We start from the raw sequence: 13,542 nt of genomic DNA, 5'->3' as shown, positions 1-13,542 counted from the left end.
GACTCATGAACACAGACAAAAGTGAAGTGGTTACCAAAGGGAGGGGGTTGAGGGAAGAGGAGTAGAGAGGGACAAATAAACAGTGACTAAAAATGATTTGACTTTGGGTGATGGACACACAACACAATCAACAGTTCAAATACTATACAGATGTTTACCTGAAATCTATGTACTCTTATTAATCAATGTCACCCCATTAAATTTTCTAAATAAAATATTTTTTAAAAAGAAACACAAAAATACACTTCTATAAAAGTATTGCTATATTTCCTTCCCTAAAAAAAGTCTACCAGGAATACTTCTAAAAGAATTTTAAAAGTTTTTAAATACATATAGAATGCCACTAGTTAACTTGTAAAGTAATAATCTGGCAGGGGCTATATTTTTAATTCCTAAAAGCAGAGTTTCATGGCGTGGTTTCTGTCTACAAAAGTAGGTGAGCCTTTCACTAATGACCGAGCTGTTTTCTCTCACCTGAAGAACCCCCTATTTCCATGGTTTTAACCACCAATCGATATCAACCATTGTTCATTACCTTTCAAATATTTCATTTTTTTGCCTCCCTACATGTCAAAAAGGTAAAAAGCTGGGCTCAACCCCCTTTTTCCCAACCTTCTAGAATTCCAAAAATTATACCACCTCTCCGTTTAATCTCTCAGCATCCCAGGGTGGCCCCCAGATCCGCCAGCCACTCCGGGGGACTCAACCTGCCACATCAAAGCCCCTTCAACAACTCCAGCTGGAACTCTTTAAACTAAACTACTTCTATCCTAATGCCAGATTCATCCTCACATTCTTAACTGCCACACACCTCATACCAGCCTATTATTATAAACTGCTAAGATTAACATTTAAGACACATACCATCAGCCACTACCCCTCACCAAGCCTCCTCTGCCTTCTTTCTCTAAACCCTTTAGATAAAAAATTTCATTGAAAAACACAGTAGGCGCTGTAGTTTCCATATTTGTATCAGAATAATTTCACATGCGTTTAGACAGAACGCTGAGAATTCCAACAAGTCTCATAACATATAAAGTTTATTATGGATTTAAACAAGACTTAAACTTCCCTTCCACTGCCACAAAGAAAATGAGGGAAAGTTACAAGTAAGCCAGTAGCAGTTTCAAATTTCCAGGAGGTTTTTTAGAGTATTATATAAGTTTTAATTCCAGAACAAAATTTGCCTGTATTCCTTGAGTAGAGGAAATACCAGAAAACTATACCCCGTCTGTTACATCATCCCTCAAAACACAGTTAGCAAGTTAGCAACATCATCTCCTCATTCACCAAACACATCTACTGCTTGGTTTATCAAAAAAGGTGTTGACCTCCTATTGCTAGTTTTTGGAAATCACCAGCCTCAAAAGAAATTTGATGTGAATTACCTAGGCATTGGTTGCCTTACAGAAGGGCTGACAATGGTTTTCCAGTTTTAATTAATAAAGGGAACTCCCATTTCACCAAAAGGAAGGAAACAGAAAGTTGGACAACCATCTCCTTAAAAAGGTCCAGGACTTTATCTCTTTGATGGGTTGAGGTGTACAAGGAAAATAAAACTGAAATGATTTCTTTTTTTTTTTTTAATTTTAGAGCCAGAGGTAGGAAGAGAGAGAAACATCGATTTGTTGTTCCGCTTATTTACGCATTCATTATGTGTGCCCTGCGCAGGAACGGACGCTGCAATGTTGACATATCTGGATGACGCTCTAGCCAACTGAGCTACCCAGGCAGGACAAAACTAAAATGCTTTAACAGAATTTACAATATGAAAATATCTACATTTTTTAAAGCACCAGGCTTCATATGAACAAGAATATAACACGTTCATTTAATAAGTATACTGTATATATAAATTTATTCTGAAAATTTCCCGTTAATTTCTCTAAAACCTTAGTGACCCACTACCACAGGATCCAACAAGAAATGAAGGCAACATGCAGTCAAAAACTACGTGCACGTGTGTAGAGAAAATTCTAGAAAGATGACTCCTTAAAACAATTTTAAATTGTTAAATTTTAAGATATCAAGATGTGCACTACTTATAACAGAAACCTATTGCCTGCTAGTTAAGCAGGGCCTCTTCCATAGTGCAGAGGTAATGATATTCCAATTCTGTGACACTCCGAGTAAATGTGTGCCTGGAGCTACCCAGGAGCTGTCCCCCTGAGCAGGTATGAGCATCACCCACTAGTCTCTACAAATCCCTCGCCCCCCCCCCCAACACCACACGCTGCAGGAAGTGAGGAAAAGTTAAGAGTCTGAGTTTCACAAGGCCTGTGGCCCCTGGTGAGTCCCATTGCAAAATGTCTATCAGCGAGCTCCACAAACCCTCCTGCTGCAGGAGTGTAGCTGGGCCCATGGCGGCCGAAAGTGAGTTGATGGACCATGAAGAATGCCGTAAAAGGCTACCCGTGCTCCCACCTGTTCCTCTTTCAGGTTGTGATCCACACACAGCAGCTTCTCTGGGATGAGGCAACCGGAAGAACACAGGTTCAAGTGTGGGAAGCCATGGGTTAAAACAACTTGCCAAGCTTTAGAAAATATTTTAGTTGAATGTTGGGAGTTTTAATGCTTGGCTCTCTAATGGGGTAATGACTCTCACTTCTTTCTCATAAACATGCTAAGTAGATTTTACTTCCTCAAGAAGCTAAATCCTTCTGTGGATTTATGACTTATTTCCATAACCAAGAGCTTCTTAAGCTATTAACAGCCTAGTGTCACAGTCCTAAGACATGGCCTGTTTGTCAGTCTCCCACATGCACCCATCACAAGTTCCTACAAAATAAACCCTGGTTTTCCCTGGCCAGGCAGCTCAGTTGGTTAGAGCACTGTCCCTGTACAACAAAGTTGCAAGTTTGCTCTCTGGTCAGGGCACATTCAAGAATCAACCAATGGGCCCTGGCAGGTTGGCTCAGTGGTAGAGCGTCGGCCTGGCATGCAGGAGTCCCGGGTTCAATTCCCAGCCAGGGCACACAGGAGAAGCGCCCATCTGCTTCTCCACCCCTCCCCCTCTCCTTCCTCTCTGTCTCTCTCTTCCCCTCCCGCAGCCAAGGCTCCATTGGAGCAAAGTTGGCCCAGGTGCTGAGGATGGCTCTATGGCCTCTGCCTCAGGCGCTAGAATGGCTCTGATTGCAACAGAGCGATGCCCCAGATGGGCGGAGCATCACCCCCTGGTGGGCATGCTGGGTGGATTCTGGTCAGGTGCATGTGGGAGGGAGTCTGTCTGACTGCCTCCCCGTTTCCAACTTCAGAAAAATACACAACAAAAAGAATCAACCAATGAATGCATAAATAAGTGGAACAACAAATAAATCTCTCTCTCTTTCTCTCTTCCCCCTCCCTATCTAAAATCTAGTTCAAAAAATAAAAACTGAGCTGTTGGTATTTAAAACAAACCAAACGCCTGACCAGGCGGTGGCGCAGTGGATAGAGCATCAGACTGGGATGCGGAGGACCCACATTCGAGACCTCGAGCTTGAGTGTGGCTCATCTGGTTTGAGCAAAAGCTCACCAGCTTGGACTCAAGGTCACTGGCTTGAACAAGGGGTCACTCAGTCTGCTGTAGCCCCATGGTTAAGGCACATATGAGAAAGCAATCAATGAACTAAAGTGTCACAACAAAAAACTAATGATTGATGCTTTTCATCTCTCTCTGTTCCTGTCTGTCCCTATCTATCCCTCTCTCTGACTCTCTCTCTGTCTCTGTTTAAAAAAAAAAAAAAAAAAAAGCCCTAGTTAAAGAGATTACAAAAAAAAAGAAAACACAAAAGCCCATGTGTGGCTAACACAGAACCCATACAGAGCTTAAAGAAATCAATACAATGATATTGTATCAAGATTCTTAAAAGATTTTAGCACAGTCACTTCTGGGAGCCCTCTGACAAAATCAAGGCCACCCTTTTCTCACTGAGCACTAGGAGAAGTAATTCCGCCATTTCATCTCCCACACAAAATGCCTGAGCCTCAGAGCTCCCTCGGGGTGAGTGTGCCAGCACTGCCCCTGCTCCCCGCCCCTGGCCCCTACCCGCCCTCGCCACCCCATGGCCCCGTGCCCAACCCCACCCCCGCCCCACCTCCACCCAGCCAATGCATACAGTAAAGGAGTCCGGCACATGGAAGAGAGCACTTCCGTTTGTCTATTACAGCTGGCTGGCTGACACAGTCACTTGCTGCTCCTCAAGAGTTCTCCAAGATACTACTAACGCCTATTATCCTTCCAAGCGGTTTTTGTCTCAACTGATTCCAGTTCTATGCTGCAATAAAATTGGGTATATTTTGGTTTAATACTTGTTCTCTCAATTTGAACGCAATCTCTTTTTATTTAACCCAAAGATCTCCCTAACCACTATCAAAATGTCAAGAATTCTCGAAGGAGTTCCTAAGGACAAAAAGAATTTCTTCCTACTTCCTCCCATTTAATATTTTTTAATACTGTCCTTTATTTCTCCCAGAAATAGTTAATTTAATTGTAAACAATGCAAAAGTCCTGGCCCTTGGCAACGGTTAGCTCAGTATGTTAGAGCATCATCCTGAACCACAAGGTTGCAGGTTCAATCTTGGTCAGGGCACACAAAGGAAGCGACCAATGAATGCACAACTAAGTGGAATGACAAATGAGTGCTTCCCTTCCCCCTCCCCTCTCCCTCCCTCCCTCTCTCTCTCTAAATTAAGGCCTGGCTGGATAGCTCGGTTGGTTGGTTGGTTGGTCGCGGAGCATCCTCCGGAAGCACAGAGGTTGCCGGTTTGATCCCCGTCAGGGCACATACAGGAGCAGGTAGATGTTCCTGTCTATCTAAAAAAAAAAGATAAAAAAGAAAAAAAAATGCAAAGTCCTCTGTTCTTGTGAGACTGAACAAGTTTGGTAAGCATGAAAAGGCCACAGACTTTTCTCTAAGATCCCCTAAAGTTCCAAAAGTCCTTAATCTGATTACATCCCTTTTAAAAAGAATCTATCCAACTATATGGCATTCTGGAAAAGGCAAAACTATGGAGACAATAAAAAGATCAGTGGCTGCGAGAGGCTGGGGAGGGAGGAATGAAAAGGCAGAGCACAGAGGACATTTAGGGCAGTGAAACTATTCTGTTTGAGGCTATGGTGGTGGATACAGGTCATTAAATATTTGTCAAAACCCAGAGAATGTACAACATCAAGAGTGAACACTGTTGTAAACTATGGACTTTGAATGACAATGATGAGTCAATGTAGGCTCATGGGTTGTAACAAAAGTGCCACTCAGCTTTCAGATGTCAATAGTGAGGGAGGGTTGGGTAGGGGGCAAGAGGTATAAGGGAATTCTACTTTCTTCTCAATTCTGTTGTGAACCTAAAACCCCTTTAAAAAAAAGTAAAATCTATTTTTCAACAAAGAATTTATACTACTAAATATCCTAACTAATATAAAAGTATATGTCCTCCAACCTTAAAAAATAGAAAGGATAAAATAGTTGAGGAAGAGGTTAAACCTCCCGCAGCCAGAAAAGGAAAAGTGTAAGAAAAAGCCACTGTGCTGTCGAGCCGGCCTTGTGACGTCACAGAGTACTTGGCAGAAAGGATGCGTGTTTCTGTTTGGTCTAGACATGAGCCTCTGAGAGAGGAACCAGCAACACTAGTCATCAGACACCAGCATTCTCTTTGAAGAACCATTTTTGATACTGTTGAAACACTATACAGAAAAGCCAGACAAATCCATTCAACATACACATACAAATGTACATCATTTTGGATTTTACACCTAGAGATCTCACCTCATTTATTTTGTATGTACCCAAATATAATATCTATTTTCAATTTAGGAAATCGGGGGACTTGTTAGCTAACTCAGGATTTGACAAAGAAAGCAGAGTAGCAGTCAGATGGACTCCTTCAAACCACTGGTTTGCAAAACATCAGCTATAAAAGCAGGATCCGGGTCTTTAAAGATAAAAAATTAGCTTTTAAATAACACTGAATTCTAATTAAAATTTAAAATCAAATGAGAGCGTACAGCCTGCTATTATTCAACCAGTTGCACAGAGTGGTATATCAACACATCTGAGAGAATGTCTTCTGGGCATCAAATAAATAAGGTTTCAAATGCTAGAGTGAGAAGTCGTACAAACATTCACACACTCACAAGACCAACTTTTCTTTTCATCAATTATCTACTTACTAGAATTATCATACAGAAACACAAACATGCTGAAAGAAATGTTATTTAGGTCATTTAATTTTAAAATGTTAAATGAGAATAGATGTAAAGACATTATATATCCCTCTACTTTACCTCCAAAAGTAAAAGTTTTATAAAATAGAAACAAATACATAAATACAGAGAACAACGGTGCGGGTAGTGTTGGGGGCTGGGTGAAAAAGGTGAAGAGACTAAGCCAAGAAAAACAGACACAGACAACTGTGTGGGGACTGCAAGAGGGAAAGGGGTGGGGGTGGGGGAGGAGGAGGAGGGGGAGGGGGAGGGAGGGGGAGAGGTGGAGGGAGTGGGGGAGGGGAGGGAGGGGGTGGGGGAGGGGAGGTGGAGGGGGATGAGGGAGGTAGAGGGGGTGGGGGAGGGGGGAGGGAGGTGGAAGGGGTGGGGGAGGGGAGTGAGGGAGGGAGAGGGATGGGAGGGAGGGGGAGGGGAGGGGAGAGGTGGGGGAGGGGAGAGGTGGGGGAGGGGAGGTGTGAGAAGGGGAGGGGGTGGGGGAGTGCAGGGGGTGGGGGAGGTGGAGGGGGTAAGGGAGGGAAAGGGGTGGGTAGGGGAGGGGAGGGTGGGGAAGGGGAGGAGGATGGGAGAGGGAGAGGTGGAGGGAGTGGGGGAGGGGGAGGGAGCAGGTGGGGGAGGGGAGGGAAGGGGGAGGAGGGAGGTAGAGGGGGTGGGGGAGGGGTGAGGGAGGGGGAGGGGTGGGGGAGGGGGAGGGGAGTGAGTGAGGGGGAGGGATGGGAGGAAGGGGGAGGAGTGGGGGAGGGGGAGGGGAGTGAGGGAGGGGAGGGATGGGAGGAAGGGGGAGGGGGAGGGGGAGGGGTGGAGGAGGTAGAGGGGGTGGGAGGGGAGGGGGAGGGGAGGGGAGGGTGGAAGAGGGGGAGGGGGAGGTGAGGGAGGTAGAGGGGTGAGGGAGGGGGAGGGGAGGGGAGGGGAAGGGCATGGGAAGGTGGAAGGGGTGGGGGAGGGGGAGGAGGATGGGGGTGGGGGAGAGGTGGTGATGAGGGAGACTTGTCTTGGGGTGGTGAACACACAATGCAGTATATACAGATGATGTGTTATAGAACGGTACACCCGAAAGCTATAATTTTATTAAGCAGTATCACCCCAATAAATTCAATAAAAACTTCAAAAAACAGAAACAGACACATAAATACAGAGAACAGACTGCCAGCTGTCAGAGGGGAAAGGGATGGGAGCGCAAAAACAAGTGCAAAAAAGCGGGAAATGCAAGTAAAAAATTCTACAAGCACTGTACAAAACACACCCAGTTTTTAGACCCCAAAATTTTCAAAAAAGGGTGCATCTTATACATGGGGAAATATGGTAATATACAGATGATGTATTATAGAATTGTACACTTGAAACCTATATAATTTTATTAACCAACATCACCCCAATAAATTGAGTAATTTTTTTATTCTATTTTTAAAAAGTTAAAGTTTTAACACATATTAGCCTGGTATTTTAAAATTGCAAGCATAGGCTTTCAAAGACCTATGAGAGTTGACTAATGTGTCTGTCATTCACACCTGAGGTGACCGGTGACCCATACTTGGGCAAACGATGGAACTACAGGGAGGACAGGAATTCAGGCTGTCCCCATGATGACATCAACTCTTTAAGGGTTGCCTCCCTAGAGCGGTCAGCTTCACACTGGGGTCCTCAAGCCCCCGAAACACGTGAAGACTCTGCAAGAGGTCTGCAGGCATGGATTGTTTCATGGGGCCACGTTGAGATCCTCGGCTTCTATGGACACATTCCTAAAGGCTTCTGCCTGTGGGTAAGGAATCCTGCTGCTTTTCCACACTTCCCTCTTCACCATCTTCCTTCTTTCACTTGACAAGAGGTAAATATACCTCTCACCATTCTGACTTTGACCAAGGAAAAGATCCAGGTGTCAAAGAAAGGACAGACTCAAAATACTGTGGGTCCGGAGAACTTCCTTTACTTAATTGCCTGCATCATCCTAGCAAGTTCTTTCCTCCATAAATACATGAACTAATGTAAAACAAGAAAGCCTCATCAAGAGATCAAAGTAACACATTTCAAATAAGAATGTTTTACTTTACGTGTATTTTTTTTTTAGGGACAAAGAGAGAGTCAGAGAGAGGGATAGATAGGGACAGACAGACAGGAACGGAGAGAGATGAGAAGCATCAATCATCAGTTTTTCGTTGCTACACCTTAGTTGTTCATTGATTGCTTTCTCATATGTGCCTTGACCGGGGGCCTTCAGCAGACGGAGTAACCCCTTGCTGGAGCCAGCGACCTTGGGTCCAAGCTGGTGAGCTTTTTGCTCAAGCCAGATGAGCCTGTGCTCAAGCTGGCGACCTCAGGGTCTCGAACTTGGGTCCTTCCGCATCCTAGTCCAATGCTCTATCCACTGCGCCACCGCCTCATCAGGCTTTACATGTATTTTTATTAATAATTTATCAAACTTTATAATATTTATATTTTGATAAGTTAATAATTGTTATAAAGATAAACAGCACCTTAGGATCACATTTTTTGCAAATTTATCATAGGATAATCAGGGTGGTTTGTTTTTTATTAATGTGTCACATTTAGATAAAATTCTGCATGAGGAATTTGAATGAAAGTATGAGTTCAGAAGAAAAAGAACGTAAAATTTCTGACTTTTAAAGAAGTCCTTGCTCTGTAATTTTTAAGTGATGATGGGGCACATCAAATCACCTTAGTGTATAAATTCCATTTTATACATTTTAAAGTGATATAACTTCCTTATTTTAAAAATCAATATTGGCCCTGGCCGGTTGGCTCAGCGGTGGAGCATCGGCCTGGCGTGCAAGGGACCCGGTTCGATTCCCGGCCAGGGTACATGGGAGAGGCGCCCATTTGCTCCTCTGCCCTCCCCTTCCTCTCTGTTTCTCTCTTCCCCTCCCACAGCCAAGGCTCCATTGGAGCGAGGATGGCCCGGGTCCTGGGGATGGCTCCTTGGCCTCTGCCCCGGGCGCTGGAGTGGCTCTGGTTGAGGCGAAGTGGCGCCCCGGAGGAGCAGAGCGTCGCCCCCTGGTGGGCAGAGCGTTGCCCCTGGCGGGCGTGCCGGGTGGATCCCGGTCGGGCGCATGCGGGAGTTTGTCTGGCTGTCTCTCCCCGTTTCCGGCTTCAGAAAAATACAAAAAAAAAACCCACAATATTTACATTATACCTGGAATTACATCCTTTGTATCTTTCTAACTTTGTAATTAAAAACTTCAGATGTCATCATTTACAGTAAAATGGTGGGATCTTGATAACATTATACGAAGTGAAATAAGTAAATCAGAAAAAAACAGGAACTGCATTATTCCATACGTAGGTAGGACATAAAAGTGAGACTAAGAGACATTGATAAGAGTGTGGTGGTTAGGGGGGGGGAGGTAGAGAGAAAGGGGGAGGGGGAAGGGCACAAAGAAAACTAGATAGAAGGTGACAGAGGACAATCTGACTTTGGGTGATGGGTATGCAACATAACTGAACGACAAGATAACCTGGACATGTTATCTTTGAATATATGTATCCTTATTTATTGATGTCGCCCCATTAAAAAAATAAAATTATTAAAAAAAAAAACCTTCAGATGTCAACCTAAAAAAAAAAATGTGTAAGGGCCCTGGCCGGTTGGCTCAGCGGTAGAGCTTTGGCCTGGTGTGCGGGGGACCCGGGTTCGATTCCCGGCCAGGGCACACAGGAGAAGTGCCCATCTGCTTCTCCACCCCCTCCCCCTCCTTCCTCTCTGTCTCTCTCTTCCCCTCCCGCAGCCAAGGCTCCATTGGAGCAAAAATGGCCCGGGCGCTGGGGATGGCTCCTTGGCCTCTGCCCCAGGCGCTAGAGTGGCTCTGGTCGCGGCAGAGCGACGCCCCGGAGGGGCAGAGCGTCGCCCCCTGGTGGGCAGAGCATCGCCCCCTGGTGGGCGTGCCGGGTGGATCCCGGTCGGGCACATGCGGGAGTCTGTCTGTCTCTCCCCATTTCCAGCTTCAGAAAAATACAAAAAAAAAAAAAAATGTGTAAGGGGATACATAGTTGTAAAAATCCTCTAGAAGTGGAAGTTGTGGGTAAAAATGTTGCAAAGCTGCTGTGAGCACGATGCCACTGATGTGCTTGGCCTTCCCTGAATTCAGTCCAGCCAGGATTGGTGGTAGAATCATATTAGGCATCCTTTGGGCCCTTTGGGACTAAGCTAGATACTTTTAACCAAGAACCCATATTAACAGTGATTTCCTGTGCAAGTCTTTAAAGAGCTGTCCCAGTAAAAGCTTGCCTAAAATCGTGCCAATACGGGGCTGGAGGTGAAGGAAGGAGATTACCAAACATTCCCTCTTGTACAATCTCCTTGACTGGGAGTGGAGGCTGGTAGGGCTGCCTCAGATCTATTCATGTCATAACACACTGAGCTATCAGTCACATAATTCTTGATTATACATATTTAACAAAGTACAAGAAAAATTCCACCAAAAACCTTGGCAATATTTTCCACCACTAATCCTTTTTTTAAAATTGGTTTTAGAGAGATGAAAAGGGAAAAAGAGAAAGGGACAGAAACTTACATATGTTCCTGTATGTGCCGACTGGGGAGGGAGCCCACAACCCTTAGGGGATCGGGACGAGGTTCTAACCACCAAGCTATCCAGCCTGGGCACCACCACCAATCCTTTTAACTAGGGCTATTTCTGTAACAAAAAATGGAATCACACCCTGTCCTTCCTGTCTTCAAAGATTCCAGAAGGAGGAAAGAAGGTAAACAGTAAGAAAGTGGAAAGGATGGAGAGAAAGGAGGAAGCACAGCGGCAGAAGCTGGCACTAGCTCATTCATTCATCCCACAGTTACTACTAACCCACCTTCAGGTTAACCAGAGCCCTGCATATTAAAAAGTGGGGGTGCAAACTTTTTTTTCCTTGAAGTGAAGAGCAAATAAATGGCTTAACTCCAACCTTCCCAAGTCACACACTAATCAAGGGGCTAAAAATGGATTAAAACCATAAGTGAGAGGCTGTACAAAGCAAGTCGCCCCCATCCATGTCAGAAGGAAAATGAAAGTGCTCATTAAATGCACCTACATTTAGACGCATCTAATGATTAGACAGTTCTATGACAAACACTCTCTTCCGACAGTAATTCCAGATACTTCTCGTGAAATTCTAAAAAAAGAAAACAAAGCACATCGTGGAGGTATTTTGGGGGCGAGGTAAAACCTCAGTATTTCAGCACTATTACCAGTTACAAGTGCTTCAAATAAAAGTGAAGCTGCACAGCCTTCTATGCATGTATCACAGAGTCCTTCACCCAAAGGGGAACCATGAGGCAACATCCTCTGGCCCCTTACACCATGGGCTCCCTCTTCTACACCAATTTAGAACTGGGTGATACAGTCTGATCTAAATAATACAAATGATATGATACTAGAACTACATAATAATTACCTAGGTGGCAGACCAGTGTTCTATCACAGGGAGCTCATATGGTGTTTCAAGCTGTATCCTAAATATAACAATAGAAATGACTCCTGATTCTACAAGTGCTGTTTAAGAACAGGACAGGTGAATGAAATGCACATCAGACTAAGCCAGGAAAAACAAGAACTCTGCCCCCACTAAGAGTCAACAAGCCACCTGACCAGGCGGTGGCACAGTGGATAGAGCGTCAGACTGGGATGCGGAGGACCCAGGTTCAAGACCCTGCGGTCGCTAGTTTGAGAGTGGGCTCATCTGGTTTGAGCAAAGCTCACCAGCTTGGACCCAAGGTCGCTGGCTCAAGCAAGGGGTTACTCGGTCTGCTGAAGGCCCGCCGTCAAGGCACATATGAGAAAGCAATCAATGAACAACTAAGGTGTTGCAACGAAAAACTAATGATTGATGCTTGTCATCTCTCTCCATTCTTGTCTGTCTGTCCGTATCTATCCCTCTCTCTGACTCTCTCTGTCTCTGTAAAAAAGCAAAAAAAACCCCACAAATATCAAGAGTCAACAAGCCAAGTAGCCTCTGGCCTCAGTTTTCCCCTCTGTAAAATGGGTACTTAAGTGTTTACCTCCTGTTTCCCCCAGACTTTTCATGATACTGTTCAGAAAATGTTGATGATTTTTAGAGAGTTTAAGTACTAAGTCACCGTCCATGTTTTCTAAAGTTATACACTACATAAACTTCTTTACAAATCTTCTTTATCAACAAATATCTTCAGTCTTAATTCTTTCTCTCTGGAAGATCAGAAGAGAAATGAAGCTAACTTTTAGATGAGAAATGCCATGTGTTGATTGACCTCCCTGCTGCCCCTCACTAACCAGTTCAAGATGCCCATCTTCTTCCAAGATCAAAAGGAACGCCAGGCCTAGAAGGAGTTTTAGAATAACTCAGATGACTCTGGAAGAACAAGAGGGGAAGGCTGATTCTCTTTATAATTACAATGATGTGAATACTAGAAACCACACACACAAATTAACTATCTTTCTTTCTCCCAAATGTATAACTCACACAGAAATTACCAGACTTGGTTTCTGAATTTTCTAGAATAAGGAGAAACATTAGATAAGTAGTTCCTATTGATATTTATTTCTAACATTTTCATATCTATTTGGAATAATAAATGTATCTTTAAAATGTATTTGTTTAAATTGGCTCTCCTTAAAATTTAAGCCATTTCCATCCCCATAAAAATCTAGAGTCTCTACTTTAAAAAAAAATACTAAAAATAGTATTTTTAGCACACAATGGGAAATATTAAGACCTCTGCTTCACTCTCAAATACAAGAGGTAAAGGTCTCCTCCCCCATCTTGGCTCTTTGAGAGCATCAAAAGTACATTTTAATTGTTTCGGAGTCCACATCTGGAGTTTTAAAAATCCAGTTTAAAAGGCAAATGATTTAAAATATAAACATATGGCTTCCTTCTCTACAGTGATTCCTAGAGGGGGAAAAAAATCTGAATACAAACAAACTATTGTTTTAAAGAAGATTTTTTTTTTTTAATTAAAAGCATACCAAGAAAGCTAACTAAGCTTCTACTTTCTCCTGGAGAAAATAAGCAAAAATTCCCATCTTAATCTAATTAAATCTAGACCAAAATACAGTTTAGGTGATACTAAGACTGTAAGAGTGTAACTCAATTTCTGAGGCGTGTGGTCCCCAGTCTGTGCTGCAGTTAGAGCAGAGCTTGGCAAGCTATGTTTCTGCAAAGGGCCAGACTGTCAGTATTTTCAGCTTTGCAGGCCATAGAGGAAAGCGGCTACCACCATGACATAAACAGAGGAAGCTATATACTGATACAATTTTATTTATGGACACCGAAATTTGAATTTCATATAATTTTCATCAGTCTCAAAAAGTATTCTTCTTTTGATCTTTTTCAACCATTTAAAAATGTAAAAACTA

General features: G+C 43.7%; 1 protein-coding gene across 12 annotated transcripts in view; it reads right to left on the bottom strand.

Moving 5' to 3' along the window:
- Positions 1-13,542, bottom strand: part of ANKRD44 (ankyrin repeat domain 44) — a 354,643-nt gene that overhangs the window by 324,468 nt on the left and 16,633 nt on the right. The gene's annotated exons all lie outside the window — the stretch shown is intronic.

This window comes from Saccopteryx bilineata, chromosome 5 (genome assembly GCF_036850765.1).
Source record: "Saccopteryx bilineata isolate mSacBil1 chromosome 5, mSacBil1_pri_phased_curated, whole genome shotgun sequence".
Classification (NCBI taxonomy): domain Eukaryota; kingdom Metazoa; phylum Chordata; class Mammalia; order Chiroptera; family Emballonuridae; genus Saccopteryx; species Saccopteryx bilineata.
Note: the sequence above shows the minus strand (reverse complement) of the source record. Positions and strands in the feature narration are given on the sequence as shown.